We start from the raw sequence: 9,546 nt of genomic DNA on the forward strand, positions 1-9,546 counted from the left end.
AACACCCTTCCATGGTGGAAACTAAATCCAGCCAGTTCTTAGGACAATATTTTACCAGTGTTAAATTCTTTCAGTGGGTGGAGAGGAGGAAGCTTTCCTCTTAGCTGTCTCAGTGAGCCCAGAGTTACCTCAGGCCAACAATAAACATACTTGTAGATGAATACCCTTCATGAAAGTACACATAAAAAGCCATTAGCATTTTAGGAAATGCCAACTAACCCATGAGAAAAGGATGACCATGGTTGTTTGAATGAGAATGGCCCCCATAATTCATTTGTTTGATTGCTTAGTCCCTAGTTGGGGAACTGTTTAGGAAGGACCAGGAGGTGTGGTCTTGTTGGAGGAGGTGTGTCACTGGGAGTGGGCTTTGAGGTTTCAAATGCTCAAGCCAGGCCTAGTGTCTGTCTTCCTGCTGCCTGTCAAGATGTAGAACTCTCAGCTCCTTCTCCAGCACCATATCTGCCTCTGTGCAGCCATGCTTTCTGCCATGATGACGATGGACTAAACCTCTGAATGTAAGCAAGCTGATCAAATGCTATCTTATTGAGAGCTGCCATGCTCATGGTATCTCTTCACAGCAATAGAAACCCTAACTAAGACAGAAGTTGGTGCTAGGAGTGGAGCATTGTTGAGATAGGCCTGATCATGCTTCTGTTTGGAGGAATGTGGACTTTAGGATTTTGGATTAGGAAAGCAGTGAAATGCTTTAAGTGTGGCCTAATGTGTCATACTAGTAGGCGCATGGAAGACAGTGGTGCTGAGGGTGATTTGAACTGTGGGGGGGCCTGGTTCAAGAAGATTCAGAGGAGAAGAGTGTTATTAAGTTGCCTAGAGACCAGTCTTGTGATATTTGGGCAAAAATGTGGCTGCTTTCTGCCCTTGTCTGAAAAGTCTGCCTGAATCTAAATTGAAGAGTTTGGGGATTAACAGTATTGGCAGAGGAGATTTCAAAAAGCTTAGTATTGACTGTGTAATAAAGCTATGTAATGAAAAAAGCATCAAGCTGAGCAGGAAAAATACAAAGTGTACAGTTCAAGGAGAAAAGGGCACCAGGAAAAAGTTTAAAGAAAAGCCTGGTGCAAAATGGGATTAAGGCAGTGGTGACCACAGGGTAAGTCCCACCTAGCTAAACTTCCAACTTGAGAAAAGGCATTAAAGAAAAGCTTAGGGCAAGGCAGCAGTGGTGCCCACCTTTAATCCCAGAACTCCAGAGGCAGAGGCAGGCAGATCTCTGAGTTTGAAGCCAGCCTGGTCTACAGAGTGAGTTCCAGAACAGCTAGGCTTAGGCAGTGAAGGAGACCATTGAAAAAAGAAAGCTGGTGAAGATGTAATTAAACAAGAGGACCACGTTCCAGCCCCAGCAAGAAGAACTTGGCAGCTTCAGCCACATGGCTCTGGAGTCAAGGATAAAAGAAAGGGGCTGTGGAATCTTCCTCCTTGACTAAGAAAAGCTGCTGAGGCCAGGCATATGTCAGGGGTTTCCTTGCATGAAGACCTAGAGAGGTCATTGCATGAAGCTGTGAAAGTGAAGCCTAGATTGCTTTGGAGAGTCCATGATTTTGGAGATGCCAGAGCTGTGGGATAACTGTCAATGAGAGCTGCTAACAGAAGTGGAACCAGCCCAAGAGAAAGAAGTGTGTTACAGTCAACAAAGCTGAAAGAAGTTGGAGATCTGAAGAGTGGTTTGACAGTAGACATGGAGATGCAGAGTTTGGAGTTTGCCCACCTGGTTTTAGGTCTTGCTTTGGTCCAGTATTTCCTCACTATGCTCCCTTTCCTCCCTTTTGGAATGGTACTGTATAACTGTGCCATTATATATTGGGAATATGTGATCTGTGATCTGCTCTTTCATTTTGATTTTACAAGGCAGATATAGTTAAAAGTCCCATGAGTCTCAGAAGAGACTTTGAACTTTGAACTTTAAGTATCCCTGGCTGTCCTGGAACTCACTATTAGATCAGGCTGGTGTCAAACTCACAGAGATCCACCAGATTCTACCCTCCCAGAGTGCTGGGATCAAAGGCGTGAACCACCATGTCCAGGTAACAAATCTTAAAAGGGGACATGCATGATGAGAAAGGACACCCCTCCACCACCACCCCAGCCGGTCAGGTGGTGAATGTATAAACTATGGAATCCTAGCTTCTGCCACTGCCACACAGATGACCCAAGCAAGTTTCTAAGTCTTAAATGCTCTTTATAATTATTTAAATTTGCTAAGGAAGCGATGATAAAGCACTTGCCCAGTAGTGATGTTAGGGAGCATGGCATCCGGGTAGATCAGTGTACCAAGTTCCCCTACCCAGAATCCTTCACAACCTGGCCAGGCAGGCTCGGAACTCATGCCTTTCTAAGGCAGCCATGGAGAAGATACTTTAGACTTAGGGAGGTCTAGAAGGACCTATGTGTGATAGTGCTGAGCCACCAAGTAGGAAGGGGAGTGTATGTTATTGTGGAATATTAGTTTAAGGTGTGTTACATTCATTTATGCTGTGGAACATTTGTTTAATGATACAAAGATATGTTGCAGTCTTTTATGTTGCTTTTGTTTAACTCTGTGAAGCTGTGTTACTTTGTCTAAAACACCTGATTGGTCTTATAAAGAGCTGAATGGCCAATAGCTAGGCAGGGGAAAGGATATGCATGGCTGGCAGGCAGAGAGAAGAAACAGAAGGAGAAATCTGGGAAGAAAAGATCAAGGAGCAAGAGAAGAAGGAAAGGAAGACTCCAGGGGCCAACCACCCAGCAACACAGCAAGCCACAGAGTAAGAAATAAAGAAAGGCAGACAGAATAAAGAAAAGTAACAGCCCAGAGGCAAGAGGTAGGCGGGATAATTTAAGTTAAAAGCTGGCAAGAAGTAAGCCAAGCTAAGGCTGGGAATTTATAAGAAAGAATAAGTGGGCCTGGAGAGATGGCTCAGTGGTTAAAAACATTGGCTATTTTTACAGAGGTCCTGAGTTCAATTTCCCACAATGACATGATGGTTCCCAACCATCTGTAATGAGATCTGGTGCCCTCTTCTGGCATGCAGGCAGAACACTGTATACATAATAAATAAATCTTTAAAAAAAAAAAAAAGAAGAAGAAGAAGGAAGGAAGGAAGGAAAGAAAGAAGGGAGGGAGGGAGGGAGGAAGGAAGGAAGGAAGGAAGGAAGGAAGGAAGGAAGGAAGGAAGGAAGGAAGGAAGGAAGGAAGAATAAGCCTCCATGTGTGTATTTATTTGGGAGCTGGATGGCATGTCCCCAAATAGCAAAGAGCCAAAAGAGTAAAATAAAATGGCATTCGCTGTGCTGGCAGAAAGGGAACGTCAACTCATGCAGCTTGGTCCACCCCCTGACCCAGAGCACACTGCCTCATTAGCTGCAGCCACACCAGCTGCCTGGGTAGCAGAAATGGTGGTACCCAGAATTGGCCCATTGCCCCAATCCTCATCTCTCCTACCCTGACCTCCTATGAGCCTTGCCTCAACCCTGGCTCTGACCTCTGATGACTCCAGGACAGAAGGCCCAGAGAGTCATTGGCACTGAGTTTAGGTGTTGAGGAGTGTGTGGGCCTGATGATGGGGGATGGGGATGATAGTTATTCAGGCTCTCCTGGAATCTGCCATCCCCTTTCTCTCCATCTCTCCCTTCTCTGGCATACCTTTTCTAACCAAACACAAGTTGAAAGAGTCCTTCAGAAGAATGTACCTGGCCTGGGACTGGGGACTAGGAAGGCTCCTCTAATACCTTACCACACCCTCGGAAGCAAACAACACATAAACCACCCCTCTGGAACAGCTCTCTCACCATCTGCTCCATTCATTTTCTTCCTCGTCCACTGTGTTCCTAGTGTCCCTAGGTCCCTGCTTCTGGTGAAGGTCTCCCTGCTGCATCTGAATGGCCCCTCAATCCTGATCCCAGGGGGTCCCATACTGATCCATGCACTCTGTCTCACAGTGTGCATCACCCGTGTGAGCGAGCTCTGTGCTTACCTGGCCAGTGTGTGTGGATGGGGACGTCCTTCTCTTTCCTTTGGGGTCACAAAGGAAGATGGCACAGCGTGCATGCACCTGAGGGATGTACAGCCACCCAGGAGAAGTAAAGAGCTCCACTCTAGGGTCAAAGTGACTGTCCTCCTGTGCTACCTGAGCAGTCGCCTCCATGTGTCTCAGCCTGTCCAACAAATCTCCACATCCTTGCTATTCTTGCTTAAAAGAGAGAGAGCCCAAGGTCCTAGGAGCGCACAGAAAAGGGGCTGTATAGAGGAGAGCAGGGTGCTTGAACGGTGTAAATGGCAAGACTATCAGTGGGGGGGGGTGGGGTGGGAGCGGCTAAATACATTTGGGTAAGTGACATAGGGGTGGCAAGTCCCAGGTCCGGATCGGATGCACCCAACTTTGGAGAAGGATGTGAAGGGAACACCCAGAAACACAGCTCCATGCCAAGGGAAACGTAGACCTGAGTTCCTGCCAGCCAGTCACTCACTGGCTCCAAGTGGAGGCCAGTAACGAGGACTGGGAGACGTGCAGTCACCGTCCTCCTAAGCAGGCTGCCTCAAGCCTGCCTGGCTGAAGGTACATCTGTTACTACAGGACTCAGCATCACTGAGAGAAGACGAGTGAAGCAGAGATAACCCATTTCTCTTGGTGTCAGATTATGTCCAGTCCATCCAGCTGGGGTACACCTGTGGGAGGCACCAGCTCCACACTGCACTGAAGAGACCTCTGTTCTTGTCAACAGGTGGACCACCTACCTGTCTTAATTAGGGTTTCTATTGCTGTGAAGAGACACCATAACCACGGCAACTCTTATAAAGGAAAACATTTAACTGGGGCTGGCTCACAGTTAAGAGATTTAGTCCATTATTGTCATGGTGGGAAGCATGGCACATGCAGGCAGACATGGTGCTGGAGAAGGAGCTGAGAGTTCTACATCTTGACTCACAGGCAACAGGAAGTGATCTTATCTCACTGGGCGTGGTTGTAGTATATATGAGACCTCAAAGCCTGCAGAAAAGCAAAGTTTGGTTCCCAGCACTCACTTGGTTGCCTGCAGACATCCTTAACTCTGGTTCCATGGGGTCAGACGCCCTCTTCTGGTCTCTGTGGACACTACACACATGTGGTGCATATACCTACATTCAGGCTCTCATACACATAAAATAAATCTTTTAAAAAGAGAGAGAGGAAGCATACTAAGGGGGTGATTAGGGCACAGCATCCATCATCCTCTCTCTCTGAATAGTTTCTGACAGTGTCTTTATTATGTGTCTGCATGTAATTTGGGGACAAGTCCAAAATTTTAACACGCTTGAAGAAGTGGAACAAATCGAAGTGTTCATTCACCCACCTCTCGGTAGCGATCTTCTTATTGAACATGTACTCTGAAGAAAGGATCTTGGTGGGTTTGTGGTAAAGCAGGTACTTGTTCAGGTGACTCTCACCGAGCTGCAGGGCCTCAATGTTATTGATTTTATCTGTTATGATCATCTGGTGACAGGCTGCAGTGAGCCTATATATCTCTGCCACTGATCCCCCAAATAAGGACCCTGTGTAATAAAAGTCCCCCTCGTCCTTTGGAATGTAAGCTTGTGACTTAGGCCGGCGTTCATAGTGGAATGTCTCCCGACCAGCCATGAAGAAGTGCAGATGGAGGGTGGCGAACAAGGGAGAGAGAATCTCCACACCCACCTTGTGCTGGAAGGTGACATCCACATCAGAACACACCAGATAAGCCACCTCCTTGTGAAAACGCTGCTTGGAATAGATGCTGATGAACTCCATGCGCTGCATGGAAATGTCCTGAGGGCGCTCAAAACTCGGCATCTGGAGGGTAACCACTTTTCTTCCGTCGTGGAGGGGGATCTGAGGGACATCGTGAGGTTGGTCGGTGAAGATGTAGTAGTTCACCTTGTGTCCTACCATGAAGAATGTCTCCGCAGACCTCAGGAACTGCTCCAAGTACTCCTTGTAGTTTTTTAAAGCAAACACGGTCAATCCAATGGTAGCATTCTGGAGTTGGAACTGCTCATTTAAGATGTCGATGTTGAAAGTCCATTCCCACACAACCGGGGCGAGCCAACTGGTCAACACAAGGACATCTCTCCTAGTGGGTGTAAGCAGACTTGGCTGGGTATATATCAATTTTGATAATGATTTATCTTGCAGTCTATACTGTTTTCTATCAGCCATGTCTGCCTTGATTAGTTCACCCTTGTGAATCTGGCTCTTCTGGTGCCAGTAGCCATAACCAAAGATGGCCAAGAGAAGAGCAATTAGAAGAAGAGTCGCTTGGTGAAATGAGAAGTATTGCCTGGACAATGTCCACAATGGCCAGGCCATGGTCCACGTCTGATAGATGTAAGCTGGATCTGTCAAGGCTCTCAGCTACCTGCCCTGCCAAGAGACGGGGTGAAATGCACGGATCCTGGAACACCCATGCCTCCTCCCACTCCTCCTGAGTCCCCATCACAGTGCAAGAGGTACCTGAAAGCAGGGTGTCCAGGGCCTCCCGGTGGAGGACAGTTCCAGAGACGTTACACAAGTTGTTAAATTCAGCTTTGGTTTGAGGTTATGCTAAAAAAAAAAAATTGCTCAGGGAAACCCAGTCAACAGGCAAGTGGATCTTCAGAGCCAGAATGCAGAAGCCAGGGCTCCTGAAACAGGGTGATGTGGACGCTGAGCAGATGAAGGGGGCGTATTGTGATGAAAGCAAGTCAGGCAGGACCACCTGGGGGTCAGGAAGCCTATGCCCCAGCCTGCCTGCCCTTCACCCTTCCCAGCTTGAAACCTTCCCTGACACCAGCCATCATCTGAGAATCCTGACCTAGAAACCCCAAAGAAGCAGGAAATCTCCAGGTCAAAGGTTACTTTCCTTAGTCCCCAAGGAGATATTCGACACTCCCAAGGGTCTACTCAGGAGGCAGGAAGCCATACACTGTGTTTAGGGTTAGACTGCCAAATTCTTTTATATTATTTTGATGCCACATAGAAGCCTAGGTGTGAGTGCTGTGGGACCCTCCCAGCAGGGATGAAAGAAAGCCCCAGGGAGAAGGCTGACTAGACTTTGTTGACAGGCCCAGCTGGAAAGCAGAAACCAGTTCCTCCGGGAGCTCTTGAACCCCTGATCTAGCTCCTCACATATGTATCTTTGGGGAGGTTATTTAATGTCTTGGTTGACTTTCTATTGCTGAGATAATGATCATGACCAAAACCAACATGGGGAGAAAGGGTTTAACTGGGTTATAGGTTACATGCAGCCCATCGTCGGGGAAGCCAGGGCAGGAACTCAGGAACTGAAGCAGAGACCATTGAGAACTGCTGCTAACTGGTTTGTTCCCAGTGGCCTGTTGAGCTACTTTTCTTATACACCCAGGACCACCTGCCGTTGGGATGGTATCACCCACGGTGGGCTGGGCCCTCCCACATCGATTCTCAAACAAGAAAATGCCCCACAGGTTTGCCTGCAGGCCACTGTGGGATGGAGGCCTTTTCTCAGTTGAGGTTCTCTCTTCCCAGATGACTCTAACTTGTGTCAAGTTGATAGAAAACAACAACAACATCAACAAAACAGGACACTTTCCAGACAAATTATTTTGCTTAATGCGTGTCTGTATGTGCGCATGTGTGGCATGCTTGTGCCTCTGGATATGTGTATGTGAGGAGTGAGGGGAAAATTTCAGGTGGTAGTGTCAGGAATGTCATCCACCTCCTTTGTAACAAGGTCTGCCATTGGCCCAGAGCTCAACAATTCGGCTTGACTGGCGGGTCAGTAAGCTCTGAGAATTCTCCTGCCTCTGCCTCCCCAGTGCTGGTATTTCAAGTGCATGTCATCAAGCCAGGCTTTTTAAAATAGGTACTGGGCCTAGAACTCGGGAACTATTGATTGAAAGGCAAGCATGTTACTGTGCTCCAGCCCCCTGACAAGCTGTCCTTTAAATGTGTCTTAGGCTTCTGTTTCAGCTGACTCTCAGACAGCACCCACTTGTGTGGGATAGTTTTATGTCAGCTTGACACAGGCTAAAGTCATCTGCGTGGAGGGAGCCTCAATTGAGAAATTGTCTCCATAAGATTTGGCTGCAGGCAAGCATTTTCTTAATTAGTGATTGATGGGTGAGGGTCCAGCCCATGGTGGATGGTTCCATCCCTGGCTGTTGGTTCTGGGTTCTGTAAGAAAGCAGGCTGAGGGGGCTGGAGAGATGGCTCAGAGGTTAAGAGCACTGGCTGTTCTTCCAAAGGTCCTGAGTTTAATTCCCAGCAACCTCATGGTGGTTTATAATCATCTGTAATGAAATCTGATGCCCTCTTCTGGCCTGCAGGGATGCAGGCAGAGGACTGTATGTATAAGATAGATAGATAGATAGATAGATAGATAGATAGATAGATAGATAGATAGATAGATAGATAGATAGATAGATAGATAGATGACCTTAAAAAAAAGAAAAAAAGAAAGCAGCCTGAACATGCCATGGGGAGCAAGCCAGTAAGCAGCACCCTTCCATGGCCTCTGCTTCAGCTCCTGCCTCCAGGTTCCTGCCCTGTTTGAGTTCCTGTCCTGACTTCCTTCAGTGCTGAACAGGCTGTGGAAGGGTAAGCCAGATAAACCCTTTGCTCCCCAAGCTGCTTTGGTCATGGTGTTTGGCTGCAGCACTAGAAACTCTCACTAAGACAGCACTAGATGGGGAGGGAATGTTGATTGGCTTATATTCGCTACAAGCACGTCTCCTCTGAGCGCTTCTGAGTGTGTGCCTCATTGAAGACAAATCTGACATAGACCCTTTCCCATGGTAAAACTGACAGAGTATAAGATAGAGGCCCACGGTGGGGCAGGAGCCCATACCACTTACAAAATGAACCTTCTTGCATGAGAGGTGGCTGGCTGGAAGTGTGCCTTTTCATGGGATTCTGAGCACTTCTGAGCACATGGCAGAAAGAAGGGGGTGGATAGGGTTGTTTTGGGGGGTGGGGAGGGGGCGTGCATTACTATTCTTTCTTTGGGACAAGGTTTGATGTAGCCCAGGCTGGCCTCACACTTGCCGTGTAGCTGAGGATAACCTGGGTGTTCTAATCCTCCTCCTCCTGTCCCCACCCTTCTAGGGTTACAGGTGTGCACCACCAGACCTCCTTTACACCATGCTGGGGAGAGGCTGGCTCCAACTCAGTGCTCCATCGTGGAGCACCACAGAGAGAGGAGCGGTAGCCTTGAGCACTCCATACACAAAGGCCAGGGACCCCTAGTTATGGAACAAAAGATGGAAGGTCTTGAGTATTCCGGCAAACTCTGACTCCTGCTTAGCCACCTCCAAGAGAACACAGCACCGTTAGGCAAGGTCTCTCCCACTGGTCTGCAATACTCTTCCCCATTCACTAGCATCACTGGCCTTGTGTCTTGGTTGCTATTCTACTGTCATGACAAAACACCATAACCAAAGCAACTTACAGAAGAAAGCATTTAATCTGGGGTTCACGGTTTCAGAGGACTGGAGCCTATGCCCATCATGCCAGGAAGCATGATATCAGGCAGACAGGCATGCAGGAGGGAAGGAAGGCAGGCAGGCAGGAGGGC

The 9,546-nt window shown here is 47.9% G+C and overlaps 1 pseudogene across 2 annotated transcripts; it reads right to left on the bottom strand.

Moving 5' to 3' along the window:
- Nucleotides 1-5,078: 5,078 nt before the first annotated feature.
- LOC102915172 (histo-blood group ABO system transferase 1 pseudogene) lies at nucleotides 5,079-6,661 on the bottom strand (annotated as a pseudogene). 2 transcript variants are annotated; one of them, XR_013043930.1, is made up of 2 exons: nucleotides 6,468-6,661; nucleotides 5,079-6,372 (listed from the first exon to the last, which is right to left on the bottom strand). The product of XR_013043930.1 is annotated as a histo-blood group ABO system transferase 1 pseudogene, transcript variant X2 (transcript). The 2 variants fall into 2 exon arrangements; XR_013043923.1 differs by having other exon boundaries at nucleotides 5,079-6,377.
- Nucleotides 6,662-9,546: the final 2,885 nt, after the last annotated feature.

Source organism: Peromyscus maniculatus, chromosome 1 (genome assembly GCF_049852395.1).
Source record: "Peromyscus maniculatus bairdii isolate BWxNUB_F1_BW_parent chromosome 1, HU_Pman_BW_mat_3.1, whole genome shotgun sequence".
Taxonomy (NCBI): domain Eukaryota; kingdom Metazoa; phylum Chordata; class Mammalia; order Rodentia; family Cricetidae; genus Peromyscus; species Peromyscus maniculatus.